General features: G+C 40.6%; 13 non-coding genes across 13 annotated transcripts; all 13 read left to right on the top strand.

The window, feature by feature from the left end:
* The first annotated feature begins 3,760 nt into the window (after positions 1 to 3,760).
* TRNAE-CUC (transfer RNA glutamic acid (anticodon CUC)) lies at positions 3,761 to 3,832 on the top strand. The gene has a single exon. It is a non-coding gene; the product is annotated as a tRNA-Glu (tRNA).
* Positions 3,833 to 4,359: 527 nt separating this feature from the next.
* Positions 4,360 to 4,431, top strand: TRNAE-CUC (transfer RNA glutamic acid (anticodon CUC)). Its single transcript has one exon. It is a non-coding gene; the product is annotated as a tRNA-Glu (tRNA).
* Positions 4,432 to 7,987: 3,556 nt separating this feature from the next.
* On the top strand, positions 7,988 to 8,059 carry TRNAE-CUC (transfer RNA glutamic acid (anticodon CUC)). The gene has a single exon. It is a non-coding gene; the product is annotated as a tRNA-Glu (tRNA).
* Positions 8,060 to 11,017: 2,958 nt separating this feature from the next.
* TRNAE-CUC (transfer RNA glutamic acid (anticodon CUC)) lies at positions 11,018 to 11,089 on the top strand. The gene has a single exon. It is a non-coding gene; the product is annotated as a tRNA-Glu (tRNA).
* Positions 11,090 to 12,531: 1,442 nt separating this feature from the next.
* On the top strand, positions 12,532 to 12,603 carry TRNAE-CUC (transfer RNA glutamic acid (anticodon CUC)). Its single transcript has one exon. It is a non-coding gene; the product is annotated as a tRNA-Glu (tRNA).
* Positions 12,604 to 14,363: 1,760 nt separating this feature from the next.
* On the top strand, positions 14,364 to 14,435 carry TRNAE-CUC (transfer RNA glutamic acid (anticodon CUC)). Its single transcript has one exon. It is a non-coding gene; the product is annotated as a tRNA-Glu (tRNA).
* A 527-nt stretch (positions 14,436 to 14,962) lies between these two features.
* On the top strand, positions 14,963 to 15,034 carry TRNAE-CUC (transfer RNA glutamic acid (anticodon CUC)). The gene has a single exon. It is a non-coding gene; the product is annotated as a tRNA-Glu (tRNA).
* A 1,725-nt stretch (positions 15,035 to 16,759) lies between these two features.
* TRNAE-CUC (transfer RNA glutamic acid (anticodon CUC)) lies at positions 16,760 to 16,831 on the top strand. The gene has a single exon. It is a non-coding gene; the product is annotated as a tRNA-Glu (tRNA).
* Positions 16,832 to 17,358: 527 nt separating this feature from the next.
* Positions 17,359 to 17,430, top strand: TRNAE-CUC (transfer RNA glutamic acid (anticodon CUC)). Its single transcript has one exon. It is a non-coding gene; the product is annotated as a tRNA-Glu (tRNA).
* Positions 17,431 to 20,670: 3,240 nt separating this feature from the next.
* TRNAE-CUC (transfer RNA glutamic acid (anticodon CUC)) lies at positions 20,671 to 20,742 on the top strand. Its single transcript has one exon. It is a non-coding gene; the product is annotated as a tRNA-Glu (tRNA).
* A 1,443-nt stretch (positions 20,743 to 22,185) lies between these two features.
* On the top strand, positions 22,186 to 22,257 carry TRNAE-CUC (transfer RNA glutamic acid (anticodon CUC)). The gene has a single exon. It is a non-coding gene; the product is annotated as a tRNA-Glu (tRNA).
* Positions 22,258 to 22,784: 527 nt separating this feature from the next.
* Positions 22,785 to 22,856, top strand: TRNAE-CUC (transfer RNA glutamic acid (anticodon CUC)). Its single transcript has one exon. It is a non-coding gene; the product is annotated as a tRNA-Glu (tRNA).
* An 844-nt stretch (positions 22,857 to 23,700) lies between these two features.
* Positions 23,701 to 23,772, top strand: TRNAE-CUC (transfer RNA glutamic acid (anticodon CUC)). Its single transcript has one exon. It is a non-coding gene; the product is annotated as a tRNA-Glu (tRNA).
* The last annotated feature ends 3,430 nt before the right edge of the window (positions 23,773 to 27,202 follow it).

The raw sequence follows: 27,202 nt of genomic DNA, 5'->3' as shown, positions 1-27,202 counted from the left end.
ACAGCCATTTTTACTCTCCTTCCTTCTAAAACTGATTCCTAGTAGCCCACTCCCTCACATTCCATTGCTTTGGACTTCATTCAGGAAACTTCCTTTTCTTTCATGGAGGGTCAAACTAAACCATCCCTCCCTGGTGGTCTAGTGGCTAGGATTCGGCGCTCTCACCACCGCCGCCCGGGTTCGATTCCTGGTCAGGGCAAGTGAGGTCCTCTGAATATTTTTGCCAAAAACACCAACCTTTCAAAGAAATGATGCACTTTCAGTTCAGCGCATCATTTCTAATACTTGAGCAACAGTGAGATGTCAAAACAGGCAATGGAAATTGAAAACAAAGAGTCAGCTATCTTCCTTTCTTAGTGAATATTTTTCAGTTAGCTACTAAAAGACTTGTGCTCTTGTACAAAAGTATTTTTTTCATCAGAACCAATTAGACCATATTTGATATCTGAGTCATTAATGTCTTCTTTCTTTAGCACCAGAACAATTTATCATGGAGCCAGGGACTCTCAACGTCTAGCTCCTCAAAATAATTTTTTCGTGCCAGTACTATACATCCATCAGGTAAAGCTGCTGTGTGGTGTAATTTAAGACTGCTGTGCACAACCATTTTTACTCTCCTTCCTTCTAAAACTGATTCCTAGTAGCCCACTCCCTCACATTCCATTGCTTTGGACTTCATTCAGGAAACTTCCTTTTCTTTCATGGAGTGTCAAACTAAACCATCCCTCCCTGTTGGTCTAGTGGCTAGGATTCGGCGCTCTCACCGCCGCAGCCCGGGTTCAATTCCCGGTCAGGGAAAGTGAGGTCCTCGGAATGTTTTTGCCAAAAACACCAACCTTTCAAAGAAATGATGCACTTTCAGTTCAGCACATCATTTCTAATACTTGAGCAACAGTGAGATGTCAAAACAGACAATGGAAATTGATAACAAAGAGTCAGCTATCTTCCTTTCTTAGTGAATATTTTTCAGTTAGCTACTAAAAGACTTGTGCTCTTGTACAAAAGTATTTTTTTCATCAGAACCAATTAGACCATATTTCATATCTGAATCATTAATGTCTTCTTTCTTTAGCACGAGAACAATTTATCATGGAGCCAGGGACACTCAACGTCTAGCTCCTCAAAATAATTTTTTTGTGCCAGTACTATACATCCATCAGGTAAAGCTGCTGTGTGGTGTAATTTAAGACTGCTATGCACAACCATTTTTACTCTCCTTCCTTCTAAAACTGATTCCTAGTAGCCCACTCCCTCACATTCCATTGCTTTGGACTTCATTCAGGAAACTTCCTTTTCTTTCATGGAGTGTCAAACTAAACCATCCCTCCCTGGTGGTCTAGTGGCTAGGATTCGGCGCTCTCACCGCCGCCGCCCGGGTTCGATTCCTGGTCAGGGAAAGTGAGGTCCTCTGAATATTTTTGCCAAAAACACCAACCTTTCAAAGAAATGATGCACTTTCAGTTCAGCGCATCATTTCTAATACTTGAGCAACAGTGAGATGTCAAAACAGGCAATGGAATTTGAAAACAAAGAGTCAGCTATCTTCCTTTCTTAGTGAATATTTTTCAGTTAGCTACTAAAAGACTTGTGCTCTTGTACAAAAGTATTTTTTTTGACATGGAGTGTCAAACTAAACCATCCCTCCCTGGTGGTCTACTGGCTAGGATTCGGCGCTCTCACCGCCGCGGCCCGGGTTCGATTCCCGGTCAGGGAAAGTGAGGTCCTTGGAATATTTTTGCCAAAAACACCAACCTTTCAAAGAAATGATGCACTTTCAGTTCAGCGCATTATTTCTAATACTTGAGCAACAGTGAGTTGTCAAAACAGACAATGGAAATTGATAACAAAGAGTCAGCTATCTTCCTTTCTTAGTGAATATTTTTCAGTTAGCTACTAAAAGACTTGTGCTCTTGTACAAAAGTATTTTTTTCATCAGAACCAATTAGAACTTATTTGATATCTGAATCATTAATGTCTTCTTTCTTTAGCACCAGAACAATTTATCATGGAGCCAGGGACTCTCAACGTCTAGCTCCTCAAAATAATTTTTTTGTGCCAGTACTATACATCCATCAGGTAAAGCTGCTGTGTGGTGTAATTTAAGACTGCTGTGCACAACCATTTTTACTCTCCTTCCTTCTAAAACTGATTCCTAGTAGCCCACTCCCTCACATTCCATTGCTTTGGACTTCATTCAGGAAACTTCCTTTTCTTTCATGGAGTGTCAAACTAAACCATCCCTCCCTGGTGGTCTAGTGGCTAGGATTCGGCGCTCTCACCGCCGCGGCCCGGGTTCGGTTCGATTCCCGGTCAGGGAAAGTGAGGTCCTTGGAATATTTTTGCCAAAAACACCAACCTTTCAAAGAAATGATGCACTTTCAGTTCAGCGCATTATTTCTATTACTTGAGCAACAGTGAGTTGTCAAAACAGACAATGGAAATTGATAACAAAGAGTCAGCTATCTTCCTTTCTTAGTGAATATTTTTAGTTAGCTACTAAAAGACTTGTGCTCTTGTACAAAAGTATTTTTTTTTACATGGAGTGTCAAACTAAACCATCCCTCCCTGGTGGTCTACTGGCTAGGATTCAGCGCTCTCACCGCCGCGGCCCAGGTTCTATTCCCGGTCAGGGAAAGTGAGGTCATTGGAATATTTTTGCCAAAAACACCAACCTTTCAAAAAAATGAGGCACTTTCAGTTCAGCGCATCATTTCTAATACTTGAGCAACAGTGAGTTGTCAAAACAGACAATGGAAATTGATAACAAAGAGTCAGCTATCTTCCTTTCTTAGTGAATATTTTTCAGTTAGCTACTAAAAGACTTGTGCTCTTGTACAAAAGTATTTTTTTCATCAGAACCAATTAGACTTTATTTGATATCTGAATCATTAATGTCTTCTTTCTTTAGCACCAGAACAATTTATCATGGAGCCAGGGACTCTCAACGTCTAGCTCCTCAAAATAATTTTTTCGTGCCAGTACTATACATCCATCAGGTAAAGCTACTGTGTGGTGTAATTTAAGACTGCTATGCACAACCATTTTTACGCTCCTTCCTTCTAAAACTGATTCCTAGTAGCCCACTCCCTCACATTCCATTGCTTTGGACTTCATTCAGGAAACTTCCTTTTCTTTCATGGAGTGTCAAACTAAACCATCCCTCCCTGGTGGTCTAGTGGCTAGGATTCGGCGCTCTCACCGCTGCGGCCTGGGTTCGATTCCTGGTCAGGGAAAGTGAGGTCCTCTGAATATTTTTGCCAAAAACACCAACCTTTCAAAGAAATGATGCACTTTCAGTTCAGCGCATCATTTCTAATACTTGAGCAACAGTGACTTGTCAAAACAGACAATGGAAATTGATAACAAAGAGTCAGCTATCTTCCTTTCTTAGTGAATATTTTTCAGTTACCTACTAAAAGACTTGTGCTCTTGTACAAAAGTTTTTTTTTCATCAGAACCAATTAGACCATATTTGATAACTGAATCATTAATGTCTTCTTTCTTTAGCACGAGAACAATTTATCATGGAGCCAGGGACACTCAACGTCTAGCTCCTCAAAATAATTTTTTTGTGCCAGTACTATACATCCATCAGGTAAAGCTGCTGTGTGGTGTAATTTAAGACTGCTATGCACAACCATTTTTACTCTCCTTCCTTCTAAAACTGATTCCTAGTAGCCCACTCCCTCACATTCCATTGCTTTGGACTTCATTCAGGAAACTTCCTTTTCTTTCATGGAGTGTCAACCTAAACCATCCCTCCCTGGTGGTCTAGTGGCTAGGATTCGGCGCTCTCACCGCCGCGGCCCGGGTTCGATTCCCGATCAGGGAAAGTGAGGTCCTCGGAATATTTTTGCCAAAAACACCAACCTTTCAAAGAAATGATGCACTTTCAGTTCAGCGCATCATTTCTAATACTTGAGCAACAGTGAGTTGTCAAAACAGACAATGGAAATTGATAACAAAGAGTCAGATATCTTCCTTTCTTAGTGAATATTTTTCAGTTAGCTACTAAAAGACTTGTGCTCTTGTACAAAAGTATTTTTTTCATCAGAACCAATTAGACCATATTTGATATCTGAGTCATTAATGTCTTCTTTCTTTAGCACCAGAACAATTTATCATGGAGCCAGGGACTCTCAATGTCTAGCTCCTCAAAATAATTTTTTCGTGCCAGTACTATACATCCATCAGGTAAAGCTGCTGTGTGGTGTAATTTAAGACTGCTATGCACAACCATTTTTACTCTCCTTCATTCTAAAACTGATTCCTAGTAGCCCACTCCCTCACATTCCATTGCTTTGGACTTCATTCAGGAAACTTCCTTTTCTTTCATGGAGTGTCAAACAAAACCATCCCTCCCTGGTGGTCTAGTGGCTAGGATTCGGCGCTCTCACCGCCGCGGCCCGGGTTCGATTCCTGGTCAGGGAAAGTGAGGTCCTCGGAATATTTTTGCCCAAAACACCAACCTTTCAAAGAAATGATGCACTTTCAGTTCAGCGCATCATTTCTAATACTTGAGCAACAGTGAGTTGTCAAAACAGACAATGGAAATTGATAACAAAGAGTCAGCTATCTTCCTTTCTTAGTGAATATTTTTCAGTTAGCTACTAAAAGACTTGTGCTCTTGTACAAAAGTATTTTTTTTGACATGGAGTGTCAAACTAAACTATCCCTCCCTGGTGGTCTACTGGCTAGGATTCAGCGCTCTCACCGCCGCAGCCCGGGTTCGATTCCCGGTCAGGGAAAGTGAGGTCCTTGGAATATTTTTGCCAAAAACACCAACCTTTCAAAGAAATGATGCACTTTCAGTTCAGCGCATCATTTCTAATACTTGAGCAACAGTGAGTTGTCAAAACAGACAATGGAAATTGATAACAAAGAGTCAGCTATCTTCCTTTCTTAGTGAATATTTTTCAGTTAGCTACTAAAAGACTTGTGCTCTTGTACAAAAGTATTTTTTTCATCAGAACCAATTAGACCATATTTGATATCTGAATCATTAATGTCTTCTTTCTTTAGCACCAGAACAATTCATCATGGAGCCAGGGACTCTCAACGTCTAGCTCCTCAAAATAATTTTTTCGTGCCAGTACTATACATCCATCAGGTAAAGCTGCTGTGTGGTGTAATTTAAGACTGCTATGCACAACCATTTTAACTCTCCTTCCTTCTAAAACTGATTCCTAGTAGCCCACTCCCTCACATTCCATTGCTTTGGACTTCATTCAGGAAACTTCCTTTTCTTTCATGGAGTGTCAAACTAAACCATCCCTCCCTGGGGGTCTACTGGCTAGGATTCGGCGCTCTCACCGCCGCGGCCCGGGTTCGATTCCCGGTCAGGGAAAGTGAGGTCCTCAGAATATTTTTGCCAAAAACACCAACCTTTCAAAGAAATGATGCACCTTCAGTTCAGCGCATCATTTCTAATACTTGAGCAACAGTGAGTTGTCAAAACAGACAATGGAAATTGATAACAAAGAGTCAGCTATCTTCCTTTCTTAGTGAATATTTTTCAGTTAGCTACTAAAAGACTTGTGCTCTTGTACAAAAGTATTTTTTTCATCAGAACCAATTAGACCATATTTGATATCTGAATCATTAATGTCTTCTTTCTTTAGCACCAGAACAATTCATCATGGAGCCAGGGACTCTCAATGTCTAGCTCCTCAAAATAATTTTTTCGTGCCAGTACTATACATCCATCAGGTAAAGCTGCTGTGTGGTGTAATTTAAGACTGCTATGAACAACCATTTTTACTCTCCTTCCTTCTAAAACTGATTACTAGTAGCCCACTCCCTCACATTCCATTGCTTTGGACTTCATTCAGGAAACTTCCTTTTCTTTCATGGAGTGTCAAACTAAACCATCCCTACTTGGTGGTCTACTGGCTAGGATTCGGCGCTCTCACAGCCGCGGCCCGGGTTCGATTCCCGGTCAGGGAAAGTGAGGTCCTCGGAATATTTTTGCCAAAAACACCAACCTTTCAAAGAAATGATGCACCTTCAGTTCAGCGCATCATTTCTAATACTTGAGCAACAGTGAGTTGTCAAAACAGACAATGGAAATTGATAACAAAGAGTCAGCTATCTTCCTTTCTTAGTGAATATTTTTCAGTTAGCTACTAAAAGACTTGTGCTCTTGTACAAAAGTATTTTTTTCATCAGAACCAATTAGACCATATTTGATATCTGAGTCATTAATGTCTTCTTTCTTTAGCACCAGAACAATTTATCATGGAGCCAGGGACTCTCAACGTCTAGCTCCTCAAAATAATTTTTTCGTGCCAGTACTATACATCCATCAGGTAAAGCTGCTGTGTGGTGTAATTTAAGTTTGCTATGCACAACCATTTTTACTCTCCTTCATTCTAAAACTGATTCCTAGTAGCCCACTCCCACACATTCCATTGCTTTGGACTTCATTCAGGAAACTTCCTTTTCTTTCATGGAGTGTCAAACTAAACCATCCCTCCCTGGTGGTCTATTGGCTAGGATTCGGCGCTCTCACAGCCGCGGCCTGAGTTCGATTCCCGGTCAGGGAAAGTGAGGTCCTTGGAATATTTTTGCCAAAAACACCAACCTTTCAAAGAAATGATGCACTTTCAGTTCAGCGCATTATTTCTAATACTTGAGCAACAGTGAGTTGTCAAAACAGACAATGGAAATTGATAACAAAGAGTCAGCTATCTTCCTTTCTTAGTGAATATTTTTCAGTTAGCTACTAAAAGACTTGTGCTCTTGTACAAAAGTATTTTTTTCATCAGAACCAATTAGACCATATTTGATATCTGAGTCATTAATGTCTTCTTTCTTTAGCACCAGAACAATTTATCATGGAGCCAGGGACTCTCAACGTCTAGCTCCTCAAAATAATTTTTTCGTGCCAGTACTATACATCCATCAGGTAAAGCTGCTGTGTGGTGTAATTTAAGTTTGCTATGCACAACCATTTTACTCTCCTTCATTCTAAAACTGATTCCTAGTAGCCCACTCCCTCACATTCCATTGCTTTGGACTTCATTCAGGAAACTTCCTTTTCTTTCATGGAGTGTCAAACTAAACCATCCCTCCCTGGTGGTCTAGTGGCTAGGATTCGGCGCTCTCACCGCCGCGGCCTGAGTTCGATTCCCGGTCAGGGAAAGTGAGGTCCTCGGAATATATTTGCCAAAAACACCAACCTTTCAAAGAAATGATGCACTTTCAGTTCAGCGCATCATTTCTAATACTTGAGCAACAGTGAGTTGTCAAAACAGACAATGGAAATTGATAACAAAGAGTCAGCTATCTTCCTTTCTTAGTGAATATTTTTCAGTTAGCTACTAAAAGACTTGTGCTCTTGTACAAAAGTATTTTTTTTGACATGGAGTGTCAAACTAAACTATCCCTCCCTGGTGGTCTACTGGCTAGGATTCAGCGCTCTCACCGCCGCGGCCCGGGTTCAGTTCCCGGTCAGGGAAAGTGAGGTCCTTGGAATATTTTTGCCAAAAACACCAACCTTTCAAAGAAATGATGCACTTTCAGTTCAGCGCATCATTTCTAATACTTGAGCAACAGTGAGTTGTCAAAACAGACAATGGAAATTGATAACAAAGAGTCAGCTATCTTCCTTTCTTAGTGAATATTTTTCAGTTAGCTACTAAAAGACTTGTGCTCTTGTACAAAAGTATTTTTTTCATCAGAACCAATTAGACCATATTTGATATCTGAATCATTAATGTCTTCTTTCTTTAGCACCAGAACAATTCATCATGGAGCCAGGGACTCTCAACGTCTAGCTCCTCAAAATAATTTTTTCGTGCCAGTACTATACATCCATCAGGTAAAGCTGCTGTGTGGTGTAATTTAAGACTGCTATGCACAACCATTTTTACTCTCCTTCATTCTAAAACTGATTCCTAGTAGCCCACTCCCTCACATTCCATTGCTTTGGACTTCATTCAGGAAACTTCCTTTTCTTTCATGGAGTGTCAAACAAAACCATCCCTCCCTGGTGGTCTAGTGGCTAGGATTCGGCGCTCTCACCGCCGCGGCCCGGGTTCGATTCCTGGTCAGGGAAAGTGAGGTCCTCGGAATATTTTTGCCCAAAACACCAACCTTTCAAAGAAATGATGCACTTTCAGTTCAGCGCATCATTTCTAATACTTGAGCAACAGTGAGTTGTCAAAACAGACAATGGAAATTGATAACAAAGAGTCAGCTATCTTCCTTTCTTAGTGAATATTTTTCAGTTAGCTACTAAAAGACTTGTGCTCTTGTACAAAAGTATTTTTTTTGACATGGAGTGTCAAACTAAACTATCCCTCCCTGGTGGTCTACTGGCTAGGATTCAGCGCTCTCACCGCCGCAGCCCGGGTTCGATTCCCGGTCAGGGAAAGTGAGGTCCTTGGAATATTTTTGCCAAAAACACCAACCTTTCAAAGAAATGATGCACTTTCAGTTCAGCGCATCATTTCTAATACTTGAGCAACAGTGAGTTGTCAAAACAGACAATGGAAATTGATAACAAAGAGTCAGCTATCTTCCTTTCTTAGTGAATATTTTTCAGTTAGCTACTAAAAGACTTGTGCTCTTGTACAAAAGTATTTTTTTCATCAGAACCAATTAGACCATATTTGATATCTGAATCATTAATGTCTTCTTTCTTTAGCACCAGAACAATTCATCATGGAGCCAGGGACTCTCAACGTCTAGCTCCTCAAAATAATTTTTTCGTGCCAGTACTATACATCCATCAGGTAAAGCTGCTGTGTGGTGTAATTTAAGACTGCTATGCACAACCATTTTAACTCTCCTTCCTTCTAAAACTGATTCCTAGTAGCCCACTCCCTCACATTCCATTGCTTTGGACTTCATTCAGGAAACTTCCTTTTCTTTCATGGAGTGTCAAACTAAACCATCCCTCCCTGGGGGTCTACTGGCTAGGATTCGGCGCTCTCACCGCCGCGGCCCGGGTTCGATTCCCGGTCAGGGAAAGTGAGGTCCTCAGAATATTTTTGCCAAAAACACCAACCTTTCAAAGAAATGATGCACCTTCAGTTCAGCGCATCATTTCTAATACTTGAGCAACAGTGAGTTGTCAAAACAGACAATGGAAATTGATAACAAAGAGTCAGCTATCTTCCTTTCTTAGTGAATATTTTTCAGTTAGCTACTAAAAGACTTGTGCTCTTGTACAAAAGTATTTTTTTCATCAGAACCAATTAGACCATATTTGATATCTGAATCATTAATGTCTTCTTTCTTTAGCACCAGAACAATTCATCATGGAGCCAGGGACTCTCAATGTCTAGCTCCTCAAAATAATTTTTTCGTGCCAGTACTATACATCCATCAGGTAAAGCTGCTGTGTGGTGTAATTTAAGACTGCTATGAACAACCATTTTTACTCTCCTTCCTTCTAAAACTGATTACTAGTAGCCCACTCCCTCACATTCCATTGCTTTGGACTTCATTCAGGAAACTTCCTTTTCTTTCATGGAGTGTCAAACTAAACCATCCCTACTTGGTGGTCTACTGGCTAGGATTCGGCGCTCTCACAGCCGCGGCCCGGGTTCGATTCCCGGTCAGGGAAAGTGAGGTCCTCGGAATATTTTTGCCAAAAACACCAACCTTTCAAAGAAATGATGCACCTTCAGTTCAGCGCATCATTTCTAATACTTGAGCAACAGTGAGTTGTCAAAACAGACAATGGAAATTGATAACAAAGAGTCAGCTATCTTCCTTTCTTAGTGAATATTTTTCAGTTAGCTACTAAAAGACTTGTGCTCTTGTACAAAAGTATTTTTTTCATCAGAACCAATTAGACCATATTTGATATCTGAGTCATTAATGTCTTCTTTCTTTAGCACCAGAACAATTTATCATGGAGCCAGGGACTCTCAACGTCTAGCTCCTCAAAATAATTTTTTCGTGCCAGTACTATACATCCATCAGGTAAAGCTGCTGTGTGGTGTAATTTAAGTTTGCTATGCACAACCATTTTTACTCTCCTTCATTCTAAAACTGATTCCTAGTAGCCCACTCCCACACATTCCATTGCTTTGGACTTCATTCAGGAAACTTCCTTTTCTTTCATGGAGTGTCAAACTAAACCATCCCTCCCTGGTGGTCTATTGGCTAGGATTCGGCGCTCTCACCGCCGCGGCCTGAGTTCGATTCCCGGTCAGGGAAAGTGAGGTCCTCGGAATATATTTGCCAAAAACACCAACCTTTCAAAGAAATGATGCACTTTCAGTTCAGCGCATCATTTCTAATACTTGAGCAACAGTGAGTTGTCAAAACAGACAATGGAAATTGATAACAAAGAGTCAGCTATCTTCCTTTCTTAGTGAATATTTTTCAGTTAGCTACTAAAAGACTTGTGCTCTTGTACAAAAGTATTTTTTTTGACATGGAGTGTCAAACTAAACTATCCCTCCCTGGTGGTCTACTGGCTAGGATTCAGCGCTCTCACCGCCGCGGCCCGGGTTCGATTCCCGGTCAGGGAAAGTGAGGTCCTTGGAATATTTTTGCCAAAAATACCAACCTTTCAAAGAAATGATGCACTTTCAGTTCAGCGCATCATTTCTAATACTTGAGCAACAGTGAGTTGTCAAAACAGACAATGGAAATTGATAACAAAGAGTCAGCTATCTTCCTTTCTTAGTGAATATTTTTCAGTTAGCTACTAAAAGACTTGTGCTCTTGTACAAAAGTATTTTTTTCATCAGAACCAATTAGACCATATTTGATATCTGAATCATTAATGTCTTCTTTCTTTAGCACCAGAACAATTCATCATGGAGCCAGGGACTCTCAACGTCTAGCTCCTCAAAATAATTTTTTCGTGCCAGTACTATACATCCATCAGGTAAAGCTGCTGTGTGGTGTAATTTAAGACTGCTATGCACAACCATTTTTACTCTCCTTCCTTCTAAAACTGATTCCTAGTAGCCCACTCCCTCACATTCCATTGCTTTGGACTTCATTCAGGAAACTTCCTTTTCTTTCATGGAGTGTCAAACTAAACCATCCCTCCCTGGTGGTCTAGTGGCTAGGATTCGGCGCTCTCACCGCCGCAGCCCGGGTTCGATTCCCGGTCAGGGAAAGTGAGGTCCTTGGAATATTTTTGCCAAAAACACCAACCTTTCAAAGAAATGATGCACTTTCAGTTCAGCGCATTATTTCTAATACTTGAGCAACAGTGAGTTGTCAAAACAGACAATGGAAATTGATAACAAAGAGTCAGCTATCTTCCTTTCTTAGTGAATATTTTTCAGTTAGCTACTAAAAGACTTGTGCTCTTGTACAAAAGTATTTTTTTCATCAGAACCAATTAGACCATATTTGATATCTGAGTCATTAATGTCTTCTTTCTTTAGCACCAGAACAATTTATCATGGAGCCAGGGACTCTCAACGTCTAGCTCCTCAAAATAATTTTTTCGTGCCAGTACTATACATCCATCAGGTAAAACTGCTGTGTGGTGTAATTTAAGTTTGCTATGCACAACCATTTTACTCTCCTTCATTCTAAAACTGATTCCTAGTAGCCCACTCCCTCACATTCCATTGCTTTGGACTTCATTCAGGAAACTTCCTTTTCTTTCATGGAGTGTCAAACTAAACCATCCCTCCCTGGTGGTCTAGTGGCTAGGATTCGGCGCTCTCACCGCCGCGGCCTGAGTTCGATTCCCGGTCAGGGAAAGTGAGGTCCTCGGAATATATTTGCCAAAAACACCAACCTTTCAAAGAAATGATGCACTTTCAGTTCAGCGCATCATTTCTAATACTTGAGCAACAGTGAGTTGTCAAAACAGACAATGGAAATTGATAACAAAGAGTCAGCTATCTTCCTTTCTTAGTGAATATTTTTCAGTTAGCTACTAAAAGACTTGTGCTCTTGTACAAAAGTATTTTTTTTGACATGGAGTGTCAAACTAAACTATCCCTCCCTGGTGGTCTACTGGCTAGGATTCAGCGCTCTCACCGCCGCGGCCCGGGTTCAGTTCCCGGTCAGGGAAAGTGAGGTCCTTGGAATATTTTTGCCAAAAACACCAACCTTTCAAAGAAATGATGCACTTTCAGTTCAGCGCATCATTTCTAATACTTGAGCAACAGTGAGTTGTCAAAACAGACAATGGAAATTGATAACAAAGAGTCAGCTATCTTCCTTTCTTAGTGAATATTTTTCAGTTAGCTACTAAAAGACTTGTGCTCTTGTACAAAAGTATTTTTTTCATCAGAACCAATTAGACCATATTTGATATCTGAATCATTAATGTCTTCTTTCTTTAGCACCAGAACAATTCATCATGGAGCCAGGGACTCTCAACGTCTAGCTCCTCAAAATAATTTTTTCGTGCCAGTACTATACATCCATCAGGTAAAGCTGCTGTGTGGTGTAATTTAAGACTGCTATGCACAACCATTTTTACTCTCCTTCCTTCTAAAACTGATTCCTAGTAGCCCACTCCCTCACATTCCATTGCTTTGGACTTCATTCAGGAAACTTCCTTTTCTTTCATGGAGTGTCAAACTAAACCATCCCTCCCTGGTGGTCTAGTGGCTAGGATTCGGCGCTCTCACCGCCGCGGCCCGGGTTCGATTCCCGGTCAGGGAAAGTGAGGTCCTCGGAATGTTTTTGCCAAAAACACCAACCTTTCAAAGAAATGATGCACTTTCAGTTCAGCGCATCATTTCTAATACTTGAGCAACAGTGAGTTGTCAAAACAGACAATGGAAATTGATAACAAAGAGTCAGCTATCTTCCTTTCTTAGTGAATATTTTTCAGTTAGCTACTAAAAGACTTGTGCTCTTGTACAAAAGTATTTTTTTTGACATGGAGTGTCAAACTAAACTATCCCTCCCTGGTGGTCTACTGGCTAGGATTCAGCGCTCTCACCGCCGCGGCCTGGGTTCGATTCCCGGTCAGGGAAAGTGAGGTCCTTGGAATATTTTTGCCAAAAACACCAACCTTTCAAAGAAATGATGCACTTTCAGTTCAGCGCATCATTTCTAATACTTGAGCAACAGTGAGTTGTCAAAACAGACAATGGAAATTGATAACAAAGAGTCAGCTATCTTCCTTTCTTAGTGAATATTTTTCAGTTAGCTACTAAAAGACTTGTGCTCTTGTACAAAAGTATTTTTTTCATCAGAACCAATTAGACCATATTTGATATCTGAATCATTAATGTCTTCTTTCTTTAGCACGAGAACAATTTATCATGGAGCCAGGGACACTCAACGTCTAGCTCCTCAAAATAATTTTTTTGTGCCAGTACTATACATCCATCAGGTAAAGCTGCTGTGTGGTGTAATTTAAGACTGCTATGCACAACCATTTTTACTCTCCTTCCTTCTAAAACTGATTCCTAGTAGCCCACTCCCTCACATTCCATTGCTTTGGACTTCATTCAGGAAACTTCCTTTTCTTTCATGGAGTGTCAAACTAAACCATCCCTCCCTGGTGGTCTAGTGGCTAGGATTCGGCGCTCTCACTGCCGCCGCCCGGGTTCGGTTCCTGGTCAGGGAAAGTGAGGTCCTCTGAATATTTTTGCCAAAAACACCAACCTTTCAAAGAAATGATGCACTTTCAGTTCAGCGCATCATTTCTAATACTTGAGCAACAGTGAGATGTCAAAACAGGCAATGGAAATTGAAAACAAAGAGTCAGCTATCTTCCTTTCTTAGTGAATATTTTTCAGTTAGCTACTAAAAGACTTGTGCTCTTGTACAAAAGTATTTTTTTTGACATGGAGTGTCAAACTAAACCATCCCTCCCTGGTGGTCTACTGGCTAGGATTCGGCGCTCTCACCACCGCGGCCCGGGTTCGATTCCCGGTCAGGGAAAGTGAGGTCCTTGGAATATTTTTGCCAAAAACACCAACCTTTCAAAGAAATGATGCACTTTCAGTTCAGCGCATCATTTCTAATACTTGAGCAACAGTGAGTTGTCAAAACAGACAATGGAAATTGATAACAAAGAGTCAGCTATCTTCCTTTCTTAGTGAATATTTTTCAGTTAGCTACTAAAAGACTTGTGCTCTTGTACAAAAGTATTTTTTTCATCAGAACCAATTAGACCATATTTGATATCTGAATCATTAATGTCTTCTTTCTTTAGCACCAGAACAATTCATCATGGAGCCAGGGACTCTCAACGTCTAGCTCCTCAAAATAATTTTTTCGTGCCAGTACTATACATCCATCAGGTAAAGCTGCTGTGTGGTGTAATTTAAGACTGCTATGCACAACCATTTTTACTCTCCTTCATTCTAAAACTGATTCCTAGTAGCCCACTCCCTCACATTCCATTGCTTTGGACTTCATTCAGGAAACTTCCTTTTCTTTCATGGAGGGTCAAACTAAACCATCCCTCCCTGGTGGTCTAGTGGCTAGGATTCGGCGCTCTCACCGCCGCGGCCCGGGTTCGATTCCTGGTCAGGGAAAGTGAGGTCCTCGGAATATTTTTGCCAAAAACACCAACCTTTCAAAGAAATGATGCACTTTCAGTTCAGCGCATCATTTCTAATACTTGAGCAACAGTGAGATGTCAAAACAGACAATGGAAATTGATAACAAAGAGTCAGCTATCTTCCTTTCTTAGTGAATATTTTTCAGTTAGCTACTAAAAGACTTGTGCTCTTGTACAAAAGTATTTTTTTCATCAGAACCAATTAGACCATATTTGATATCTGAGTCATTAATGTCTTCTTTCTTTAGCACCAGAACAATTTTTCATGGAGCCAGGGACTCTCAACGTCTAGCTCCTCAAAATAATTTTTTCGTGCCAGTACTATACATCCATCAGGTAAAGCTGCTGTGTGGTGTAATTTAAGACTGCTATGCACAACCATTTTTACTCTCCTTCCGTCTAAAACTGATTCCTAGTAGCCCACTCCCTCACATTCCATTGCTTTGGACTTCATTCAGGAAACTTCCTTTTCTTTCATGGAGTGTCAAAGTAAACCATCTCTCCCTGGTGGTCTAGTGGCTAGGATTTGGTGCTCTCACCGCCGCGGTCCGGGTTCGATTCCCGGTCAGGGAAAGTGAGGTCCTCAGAATATTTTTGCCAAAAACACCAACCTTTCAAAGAAATGATGCACTTTCAGTTCAGCGCATCATTTCTAATACTTGAGCAACAGTGAGTTGTCAAAACAGACAATGGAAATTGATAACAAAGAGTCAGCTATCTTCCTTTCTTAGTGAATATTTTTCAGTTAGCTACTAAAAGACTTGTGCTATTGTACAAAAGTAGTTTTTTCATCAGAAACAATTAGACCATATTTGATATCTGAGTCATTAATGTCTTCTTTCTTTAGCACCAGAACAATTTATCATGGAGCCAGGGACTCTCAACGTCTAGCTCCTCAAAATAATTTTTTCGTGCCAGTACTATACATCCATCAGGTAAAGCTGCTGTGTGGTGTAATTTAAGACTGCTATGCACAACCATTTTTACTCTCCTTCCTTCTAAAACTGATTCCTAGTAGCCCACTCCCTCACATTCCATTGCTTTGGACTTCATTCAGGAAACTTCCTTTTCTTTCATGGAGTGTCAAACTAAACCATCCCTCCCTGGTGGTCTACTGGCTAGGATTCGGCGCTCTCACCGCCGCGGCCCGGGTTCGATTCCCGGTCAGGGAAAGTGAGGTCCTCGGAATATTTTTGCCAAAAACACCAACCTTTCAAAGAAATGATGCACCTTCAGTTCAGCGCATCATTTCTAATACTTGAGCAACAGTGAGTTGTCAAAACAGACAATGGAAATTGATAACAAAGAGTCAGCTATCTTCCTTTCTTAGTGAATATTTTTCAGTTAGCTACTAAAAGACTTGTGCTCTTGTACAAAAGTATTTTTTTCATCAGAACCAATTAGACCATATTTGATATCTGAGTCATTAATGTCTTCTTTCTTTAGCACCAGAACAATTTTTCATGGAGCCAGGGACTCTCAACGTCTAGCTCCTCAAAATAATTTTTTCGTGCCAGTACTATACATCCATCAGGTAAAGCTGCTGTGTGGTGTAATTTAAGACTGCTATGCACAACCATTTTTACTCTCCTTCCGTCTAAAACTGATTCCTAGTAGCCCACTCCCTCACATTCCATTGCTTTGGACTTCATTCAGGAAACTTCCTTTTCTTTCATGGAGTGTCAAAGTAAACCATCTCTCCCTGGTGGTCTAGTGGCTAGGATTTGGTGCTCTCACCGCCGCGGTCCGGGTTCGATTCCCTGTCAGGGAAAGTGAGGTCCTCAGAATATTTTTGCCAAAAACACCAACCTTTCAAAGAAATGATGCACTTTCAGTTCAGCGCATCATTTCTAATACTTGAGCAACAGTGAGTTGTCAAAACAGACAATGGAAATTGATAACAAAGAGTCAGCTATCTTCCTTTCTTAGTGAATATTTTTCAGTTAGCTACTAAAAGACTTGTGCTCTTGTACAAAAGTATTTTTTTCATCAGAACCAATTAGACCATATTTGATATCTGAGTCATTAATGTCTTCTTTCTTTAGCACCAGAACAATTTTTCATGGAGCCAGGGACTCTCAACGTCTAGCTCCTCAAAATAATTTTTTCGTGCCAGTACTATACATCCATCAGGTAAAGCTGCTGTGTGGTGTAATTTAAGACTGCTATGCACAACCATTTTTACTCTCCTTCCGTCTAAAACTGATTCCTAGTAGCCCACTCCCTCACATTCCATTGCTTTGGACTTCATTCAGGAAACTTCCTTTTCTTTCATGGAGTGTCAAAGTAAACCATCTCTCCCTGGTGGTCTAGTGGCTAGGATTTGGTGCTCTCACCGCCGCGGTCCGGGTTCGATTCCCGGTCAGGGAAAGTGAGGTCCTCAGAATATTTTTGCCAAAAACACCAACCTTTCAAAGAAATGATGCACTTTCAGTTCAGCGCATCATTTCTAATACTTGAGCAACAGTGAGTTGTCAAAACAGACAATGGAAATTGATAACAAAGAGTCAGCTATCTTCCTTTCTTAGTGAATATTTTTCAGTTAGCTACTAAAAGACTTGTGCTCTTGTACAAAAGTAGTTTTTTCATCAGAACCAATTAGACCATATTTGATATCTGAGTCATTAATGTCTTCTTTCTTTAGCACCAGAACAATTTTTCATGGAGCCAGGGACTCTCAACGTCTAGCTCCTCAAAATAATTTTTTCGTGCCAGTACTATACATCCATCAGGTAAAGCTGCTGTGTGGTGTAATTTAAGACTGCTATGCACAACCATTTTTACTCTCCTTCCGTCTAAAACTGATTCCTAGTAGCCCACTCCCTCACATTCCATTGCTTTGGACTTCATTCAGGAAACTTCCTTTTCTTTCATGGAGTGTCAAAGTAAACCATCTCTCCCTGGTGGTCTAGTGGCTAGGATTTGGTGCTCTCACCGCCGCGGTCCGGGTTCGATTCCCGGTCAGGGAAAGTGAGGTCCTCAGAATATTTTTGCCAAAAACACCAACCTTTCAAAGAAATGATGCACTTTCAGTTCAGCGCATCATTTCTAATACTTGAGCAACAGTGAGTTGTCAAAACAGACAATGGAAATTGATAACAAAGAGTCAGCTATCTTCCTTTCTTAGTGAATATTTTTCAGTTAGCTACTAAAAGACTTGTGCTCTTGTACAAAAGTAGTTTTTTCATCAGAAACAATTAGACCATATTTGATATCTGAGTCATTAATGTCTTCTTTCTTTAGCACCAGAACAATTTATCATGGAGCCAGGGACTCTCAATGTCTAGCTCCTCAAAATAATTTTTTCGTGCCAGTACTATACATCCATCAGGTAAAGCTGCTGTGTGGTGTAATTTAAGACTGCTATGCACAACCATTTTTACTCTCCTTCCTTCTAAAACTGATTCCTAGTAGCCCACTCCCTCACATTCCATTGCTTTGGACTTCATTCAGGAAACTTCCTTTTCTTTCATGGAGTGTCAAACTAAACCATCCCTCCCTGGTGGTCTACTGGCTAGGATTCGGCGCTCTCACCGCCGCGGCCCGGGTTCGATTCCCGGTCAGGGAAAGTGAGGTCCTCGGAATATTTTTGCCAAAAACACCAACCTTTCAAAGAAATGATGCACCTTCAGTTCAGCGCATCATTTCTAATACTTGAGCAACAGTGAGTTGTCAAAACAGACAATGGAAATTGATAACAAAGAGTCAGCTATCTTCCTTTCTTAGTGAATATTTTTCAGTTAGCTACTAAAAGACTTGTGCTCTTGTACAAAAGTATTTTTTTCATCAGAACCAATTAGACCATATTTGATATCTGAGTCATTAATGTCTTCTTTCTTTAGCACCAGAACAATTTTTCATGGAGCCAGGGACTCTCAACGTCTAGCTCCTCAAAATAATTTTTTCGTGCCAGTACTATAGATCCATCAGGTAAAGCTGCTGTGTGGTGTAATTTAAGACTGCTATGCACAACCATTTTTACTCTCCTTCCGTCTAAAACTGATTCCTAGTAGCCCACTCCCTCACATTCCATTGCTTTGGACTTCATTCAGGAAACTTCCTTTTCTTTCATGGAGTGTCAAAGTAAACCATCTCTCCCTGGTGGTCTAGTGGCTAGGATTTGGTGCTCTCACCGCCGCGGTCCGGGTTCGATTCCCTGTCAGGGAAAGTGAGGTCCTCAGAATATTTTTGCCAAAAACACCAACCTTTCAAAGAAATGATGCACTTTCAGTTCAGCGCATCATTTCTAATACTTGAGCAACAGTGAGTTGTCAAAACAGACAATGGAAATTGATAACAAAGAGTCAGCTATCTTCCTTTCTTAGTGAATATTTTTCAGTTAGCTACTAAAAGACTTGTGCTCTTGTACAAAAGTATTTTTTTCATCAGAACCAATTAGACCATATTTGATATCTGAGTCATTAATGTCTTCTTTCTTTAGCACCAGAACAATTTTTCATGGAGCCAGGGACTCTCAACGTCTAGCTCCTCAAAATAATTTTTTCGTGCCAGTACTATACATCCATCAGGTAAAGCTGCTGTGTGGTGTAATTTAAGACTGCTATGCACAACCATTTTTACTCTCCTTCCGTCTAAAACTGATTCCTAGTAGCCCACTCCCTCACATTCCATTGCTTTGGACTTCATTCAGGAAACTTCCTTTTCTTTCATGGAGTGTCAAAGTAAACCATCTCTCCCTGGTGGTCTAGTGGCTAGGATTTGGTGCTCTCACCGCCGCGGTCCGGGTTCGATTCCCTGTCAGGGAAAGTGAGGTCCTCAGAATATTTTTGCCAAAAACACCAACCTTTCAAAGAAATGATGCACTTTCAGTTCAGCGCATCATTTCTAATACTTGAGCAACAGTGAGTTGTCAAAACAGACAATGGAAATTGATAACAAAGAGTCAGCTATCTTCCTTTCTTAGTGAATATTTTTCAGTTAGCTACTAAAAGACTTGTGCTCTTGTACAAAAGTATTTTTTTCATCAGAACCAATTAGACCATATTTGATATCTGAGTCATTAATGTCTTCTTTCTTTAGCACCAGAACAGTTTATCATGGAGCCAGGGACTCTCAACGTCTAGCTCCTCAAAATAATTTTTTCGTGCCAGTACTATACATCCATCAGGTAAAGCTGCTGTGTGGTGTAATTTAAGACTGCTATGCACAACCATTTTTACTCTCCTTCCTTCTAAAACTGATTCCTAGTAGCCCACTCCCTCACATTCCATTGCTTTGGACTTCATTCAGGAAACTTCCTTTTCTTTCATGGAGTGTCAAAGTAAACCATCCCTCCCTGGTGGTCTAGTGGCTAGGATTCGGCGCTCTCACCGCCGCGGCCCGGGTTCGATTCCCTGTCAGGGAAAGTGAGGTCCTCAGAATATTTTTGCCATAAACACCAACCTTTCAAAGAAATGATGCACTTTCAGTTCAGCGCATCATTTCTAATACTTGAGCAACAGTGAGTTGTCAAAACAGACAATGGAAATTGATAACAAAGAGTCAGCTATCTTCCTTTCTTAGTGAATATTTTTCAGTTAGCTACTAAAAGACTTGTGCTCTTGTACAAAAGTATTTTTTTTGACATGGAGTGTCAAACTAAACTATCCCTCCCTGGTGGTCTACTGGCTAGGATTCAGCGCTCTCACCGCCGCGGCCCGGGTTCGATTCCCGGTCAAGGAAAGTGAGGTCCTTGGAATATTTTTGCCAAAAACACCAACCTTTCAAAGAAATGATGCACTTTCAGTTCAGCGCATCATTTCTAATACTTGAGCAACAGTGAGTTGTCAAAACAGACAATGGAAATTGATAACAAAGAGTCAGCTATCTTCTTTTCTTAGTGAATATTTTTCAGTTAGCTACTAAAAGACTTGTGCTCTTGTACAAAAGTATTTTTTTCATCAGAACCAATTAGACCATATTTGATATCTGAATCATTAATGTCTTCTTTCTTTAGCACCAGAACAATTCATCATGGAGCCAGGGACTCTCAACGTCTAGCTCCTCAAAATAATTTTTTCGTGCCAGTACTATACATCCATCAGGTAAAGCTGCTGTGTGGTGTAATTTAAGACTGCTATGCACAACCATTTTTACTCTCCTTCCTTCTAAAACTGATTCCTAGTAGCCCACTCCCTCACATTCCATTGCTTTGGACTTCATTCAGGAAACTTCCTTTTCTTTCATGGAGTGTCAAACTAAACCATCCCTCCCTGGTGGTCTAGTGGCTAGGATTCGGCGCTCTCACCGCCGCGGCCCGGGTTCGATTCCCGGTCAGGGAAAGTGAGGTCCTCAGAATATTTTTGCCAAAAACACCAACCTTTCAAAGAAATGATGCACTTTCAGTTCAGCGCATCATTTCTAATACTTGAGCAACAGTGAGTTGTCAAAACAGACAATGGAAACTGATAACAAAGAGTCAGCTATCTTCCTTTCTTAGTGAATATTTTTCAGTTAGCTACTAAAAGACTTGTGCTCTTGTACAAAAGTATTTTTTTCATCAGAAACAATTAGACCATATTTGATATCTGAGTCATTAATGTCTTCTTTCTTTAGCACCAGAACAATTTATCATGGAGCCAGGGACTCTCAACGTCTAGCTCCTCAAAATAATTTTTTCGTGCCAGTACTATACATCCATCAGGTAAAGCTGCTGTGTGGTGTAATTTAAGACTGCTATGCACAACCATTTTTACTCTCCTTCCTTCTAAAACTGATTCCTAGTAGCCCACTCCCTCACATTCCATTGCTTTGGACTTCATTCAGGAAACTTCCTTTTCTTTCATGGAGTGTCAAACTAAACCATCCGTCCCTGGTGGTCTAGTGGCTAGGATTCGGCGCTCTCACCGCCGCGGCCCGAGTTCGATTCCCGGTCAGGGAAAGTGAGGTCCTCGGAATATATTTGCCAAAAACACCAACCTTTCAAAGAAATGATGCACTTTCAGTTCAGCGCATCATTTCTAATACTTGAGCAACAGTGAGTTGTCAAAACAGACAATGGAAATTGATAACAAAGAGTCAGCTATCTTCCTTTCTTAGTGAATATTTTTCAGTTAGCTACTAAAAGACTTGTGCTCTTGTACAAAAGTATTTTTTTTGACATGGAGTGTCAAACTAAACTATCCCTCCCTGGTGGTCTACTGGCTAGGATTCAGCGCTCTCACCGCCGCGGCCCGGGTTCGATTCCCGGTCAGGGAAAGTGAGGTCCTTGGAATATTTTTGCCAAAAACACCAACCTTTCAAAGAAATGATGCACTTTCAGTTCAGCGCATCATTTCTAATACTTGAGCAACAGTGAGTTGTCAAAACAGACAATGGAAATTGATAACAAAGAGTCAGCTATCTTCCTTTCTTAGTGAATATTTTTCAGTTAGCTACTAATAGACTTGTGCTCTTGTACAAAAGTATTTTTTTCATCAGAACCAATTAGACCATATTTGATATCTGAATCATTAATGTCTTCTTTCTTTAGCACCAGAACAATTCATCATGGAGCCAGGGACTCTCAACGTCTAGCTCCTCAAAATAATTTTTTCGTGCCAGTACTATACATCCATCAGGTAAAGCTGCTGTGTGGTGTAATTTAAGACTGCTATGCACAACCATTTTTACTCTCCTTCCTTCTAAAACTGATTCCTAGTAGCCCACTCCCTCACATTCCATTGCTTTGGACTTCATTCAGGAAACTTCCTTTTCTTTCATGGAGTGTCAAACTAAACCATCCCTCCCTGGTGGTCTAGTGGCTAGGATTCGGCGCTCTCACCGCCGCGGCCCGGGTTCGATTCCCGGTCAGGGAAAGTGAGGTCCTCTGAATATTTTTGCCAAAAACACCAACCTTTCAAAGAAATGATGCACTTTCAGTTCAGCGCATCATTTCTAATACTTGAGCAACAGTGAGTTGTCAAAACAGACAATGGAAATTGATAACAAAGAGTCAGCTATCTTCCTTTCTTAGTGAATATTTTTCAGTTAGCTACTAAAAGACTTGTGCTCTTGTACAAAAGTAGTTTTTTCATCAGAAACAATTAGACCATATTTGATATCTGAGTCATTAATGTCTTCTTTCTTTAGCACCAGAACAATTTATCATGGAGCCAGGGACTCTCAACGTCTAGCTCCTCAAAATAATTTTTTCGTGCCAGTACTATACATCCATCAGGTAAAGCTGCTGTGTGGTGTAATTTAAGACTGCTATGCACAACCATTTTTACTCTCCTTCCTTCTAAAACTGATTCCTAGTAGCCCACTCCCTCACATTCCATTGCTTTGGACTTCATTCAGGAAACTTCCTTTTATTTCATGGAGTGTCAAACTAAACCATCCCTCCCTGGTGGTCTAGTGGCTAGGATTCGGCGCTCTCACCGCCGCGGCCCGGGTTCGATTCCCGGTCAGGGAAAGTGAGGTCCTCGGAATGTTTTTGCCAAAAACACCAACCTTTCAAAGAAATGATGCACTTTCAGTTCAGCGCATCATTTCTAATACTTGAGCAACAGTGAGTTGTCAAAACAGACAATGGAAATTGATAACAAAGAGTCAGCTATCTTCCTTTCTTAGTGAATATTTTTCAGTTAGCTACTAAAAGACTTGTGCTCTTGTACAAAAGTATTTTTTTTGACATGGAGTGTCAAACTAAACTATCCCTCCCTGGTGGTCTACTGGCTAGGATTCAGCGCTCTCACCGCCGCGGCCCGGGTTCGATTCCCGGTCAGGGAAAGTGAGGTCCTCAGAATATTTTTGCCAAAAACACCAACCTTTCAAAGAAATGATGCACTTTCAGTTCAGCGCATCATTTCTAATACTTGAGCAACAGTGAGTTGTCAAAACAGACAATGGAAATTGATAACAAAGAGTCAGCTATCTTCCTTTCTTAGTGAATATTTTTCAGTTAGCTACTAAAAGACTTGTGCTCTTGTACAAAAGTAGTTTTTTCATCAGAAACAATTAGACCATATTTGATATCTGAGTCATTAATGTCTTCTTTCTTTAGCACCAGAACAATTTATCATGGAGCCAGGGACTCTCAACGTCTAGCTCCTCAAAATAATTTTTTCGTGCCAGTACTATACATCCATCAGGTAAAGCTGCTGTGTGGTGTAATTTAAGACTGCTATGCACAACCATTTTTACTCTCCTTCCTTCTAAAACTGATTCCTAGTAGCCCACTCCCTCACATTCCATTGCTTTGGACTTCATTCAGGAAACTTCCTTTTCTTTCATGGAGTGTCAAACTAAACCATCCCTCCCTGGTGGTCTAGTGGCTAGGATTCGGCGCTCTCACCGCCGCGGCCCGGGTTCGATTCCCGGTCAGGGAAAGTGAGGTCCTCTGAATATTTTTGCCCAAAACACCAACCTTTCAAAGAAATGATGCACTTTCAGTTCAGCGCATCATTTCTAATACTTGAGCAACAGTGAGATGTCAAAACAGACAATGGAAATTGATAACAAAGAGTCAGCTATCTTCCTTTCTTAGTGAATATTTTTCAGTTAGCTACTAAAAGACTTGTGCTCTTGTACAAAAGTATTTTTTTCATCAGAACCAATTAGACCATATTTGATATCTGAATCATTAATGTCTTCTTTCTTTAGCACGAGAACAATTTATCATGGAGCCAGGGACACTCAACGTCTAGCTCCTCAAAATAATTTTTTTGTGCCAGTACTATACATCCATCAGGTAAAGCTGCTGTGTGGTGTAATTTAAGACTGCTATGCACAACCATTTTTACTCTCCTTCCTTCTAAAACTGATTCCTAGTAGCCCACTCCCTCACATTCCATTGCTTTGGACTTCATTCAGGAAACTTCCTTTTCTTTCATGGAGTGTCAAACTAAACCATCCCTCCCTGGTGGTCTAGTGGCTAGGATTCGGCGCTCTCACTGCCGCCGCCCGGGTTCGATTCCTGGTCAGGGAAAGTGAGGTCCTCTGAATATTTTTGCCAAAAACACCAACCTTTCAAAGAAATGATGCACTTTCAGTTCAGCGCATCATTTCTAATACTTGAGCAACAGTGAGATGTCAAAACAGGCAATGGAAATTGAAAACAAAGAGTCAGCTATCTTTCTTTCTTAGTGAATATTTTTCAGTTAGCTACTAAAAGACTTGTGCTCTTGTACAAAAGTATTTTTTTTGTCATGGAGTGTCAAACTAAACCATCCCTCCCTGGTGGTCTACTGGCTAGGATTCAACGCTCTCACCGCCGCGGCCCGGGTTCGATTCCCGGTCAGGGAAAGTGAGGTCCTTGGAATATTTTTGCCAAAAACACCAACCTTTCAAAGAAATGATGCACTTTCAGTTCAGCGCATTATTTCTAATACTTGAGCAACAGTGAGTTGTCAAAACAGACAATGGAAATTGATAACAAAGAGTCAGCTATCTTCCTTTCTTAGTGAATATTTTTCAGTTAGCTACTAAAAGACTTGTGCTCTTGTACAAAAGTATTTTTTTCATCAGAACCAATTAGACCATATTTGATATCTGAATCATTAATGTCTTCTTTCTTTAGCACGAGAACAATTTATCATGGAGCCAGGGACTCTCAACGTCTAGCTCCTCAAAATAATTTTTTCGTGCCAGTACTATACATCCATCAGGTAAAGCTGCTGTGTGGTGTAATTTAAGACTGCTATACACAACCATTTTTACTCTCCTTCCGTCTAAAACTGATTCCTAGTAGCCCACTCCCTCACATTCCATTGCTTTGGACTTCATTCAGGAAACTTCCTTTTCTTTCATGGAGTGTCAAAGTAAACCATCTCTCCCTGGTGGTCTAGTGGCTAGGATTTGGTGCTCTCACCGCCGCGGTCCGGGTTCGATTCCCTGTCAGGGAAAGTGAGGTCCTCAGAATATTTTTGCCAAAAACACCAACCTTTCAAAGAAATGATGCACTTTCAGTTCAGCGCATCATTTCTAATACTTGAGCAACAGTGAGTTGTCAAAACAGACAATGGAAATTGATAACAAAGAGTCAGCTATCTTCCTTTCTTAGTGAATATTTTTCAGTTAGCTACTAAAAGACTTGTGCTCTTGTACAAAAGTATTTTTTTCATCAGAACCAATTAGACCATATTTGATATCTGAGTCATTAATGTCTTCTTTCTTTAGCACCAGAACAGTTTATCATGGAGCCAGGGACTCTCAACGTCTAGCTCCTCAAAATAATTTTTTCGTGCCAGTACTATACATCCATCAGGTAAAGCTGCTGTGTGGTGTAATTTAAGACTGCTATGCACAACCATTTTTACTCTCCTTCCTTCTAAAACTGATTCCTAGTAGCCCACTCCCTCACATTCCATTGCTTTGGACTTCATTCAGGAAACTTCCTTTTCTTTCATGGAGTGTCAAAGTAAACCATCCCTCCCTGGTGGTCTAGTGGCTAGGATTCGGCGCTCTCACCGCCGCGGCACGGGTTCGATTCCCTGTCAGGGAAAGTGAGGTCCTCGGAATATTTTTGCCAAAAACACCAACCTTTCAAAGAAATGATGCACTTTCAGTTCAGCGCATCATTTCTAATACTTGAGCAACAGTGAGTTGTCAAAACAGACAATGGAAATTGATAACAATGAGTCAGCTATCTTCCTTTCTTAGTGAATATTTTTCAGTTAGCTACTAAAAGACTTGTGCTTTTGTACAAAAGTATTTTTTTTGACATGGAGTGTCAAACTAAACCATCCCTCCCTGGTGGTCTACTGGCTAGGATTCAGCGCTCTCACCGCCGCGGCCCGGGTTCGATTCCCGGTCAGGGAAAGTGAGGTCCTTGGAATATTTTTGCCAAAAACACCAACCTTTCAAAGAAATGATGCACTTTCAGTTCAGCGCATTATTTCTAATACTTGAGCAACAGTGAGTTGTCAAAACAGACAATGGAAATTGATAACAAAGAGTCAGCTATCTTCCTTTCTTAGTGAATATTTTTCAGTTAGCTACTAAAAGACTTGTGCTCTTGTACAAAAGTAATTTTTTCATCAGAACCAATTAGACCATATTTGATATCTGAGTCATTAATGTCTTCTTTCTTTAGCACCAGAACAATTTTTCATGGAGCCAGGGACTCTCAACGTCTAGCTCCTCAAAATAATTTTTTCGTGCCAGTACTATACATCAATCAGGTAAAGCTGCTGTGTGGTGTAATTTAAGACTGCTATGCACAACCATTTTTACTCTCCTTCATTCTAAAACTGATTCCTAGTAGCCCACTCCCTCACATTCCATTGCTTTGGACTTCATTCAGGAAACTTCCTTTTCTTTCATGGAGTGTCAAACTAAACCATCCCTCCCTGGTGGTCTAGTGGCTAGGATTCGGCGCTCTCACAGCCGCGGCCCGGGTTCGATTCCCGTTCAGGGAAAGTGAGGTCCTCGGAATATTTTTGCCAAAAACACCAACCTTTCAAAGAAATGATGCACTTTCAGTTCAGCGCATCATTTCTAATACTTGAGCAACAGTGAGTTGTCAAAACAGACAATGGAAATTGATAACAAAGAGTCAGCTATCTTCCTTTCTTAGTGAATATTTTTCAGTTAGCTACTAAAAGACTTGTGCTCTTGTACAAAAGTATTTTTTTCATCAGAACCAATTAGACCATATTTGATATCTGAATCATTAATGTCTTCTTTCTTTAGCACCAGAACAATTTATCATGGAGCCAGGGACTCTCAACGTCTAGCTCCTCAAAATAATTTTTTCGTGCCAGTACTATACATCCATCAGGTAAAGCTGCTGTGTGGTGTAATTTAAGACTGCTATGC

Source organism: Taudactylus pleione, unplaced genomic scaffold, assembly GCF_031769625.1.
Source record: "Taudactylus pleione unplaced genomic scaffold, aTauple2 ptg000174l, whole genome shotgun sequence".
NCBI classification, from domain to species: Eukaryota; Metazoa; Chordata; class Amphibia; order Anura; family Myobatrachidae; genus Taudactylus; species Taudactylus pleione.
This window is presented reverse-complemented; position numbering and strand designations above follow the sequence as displayed.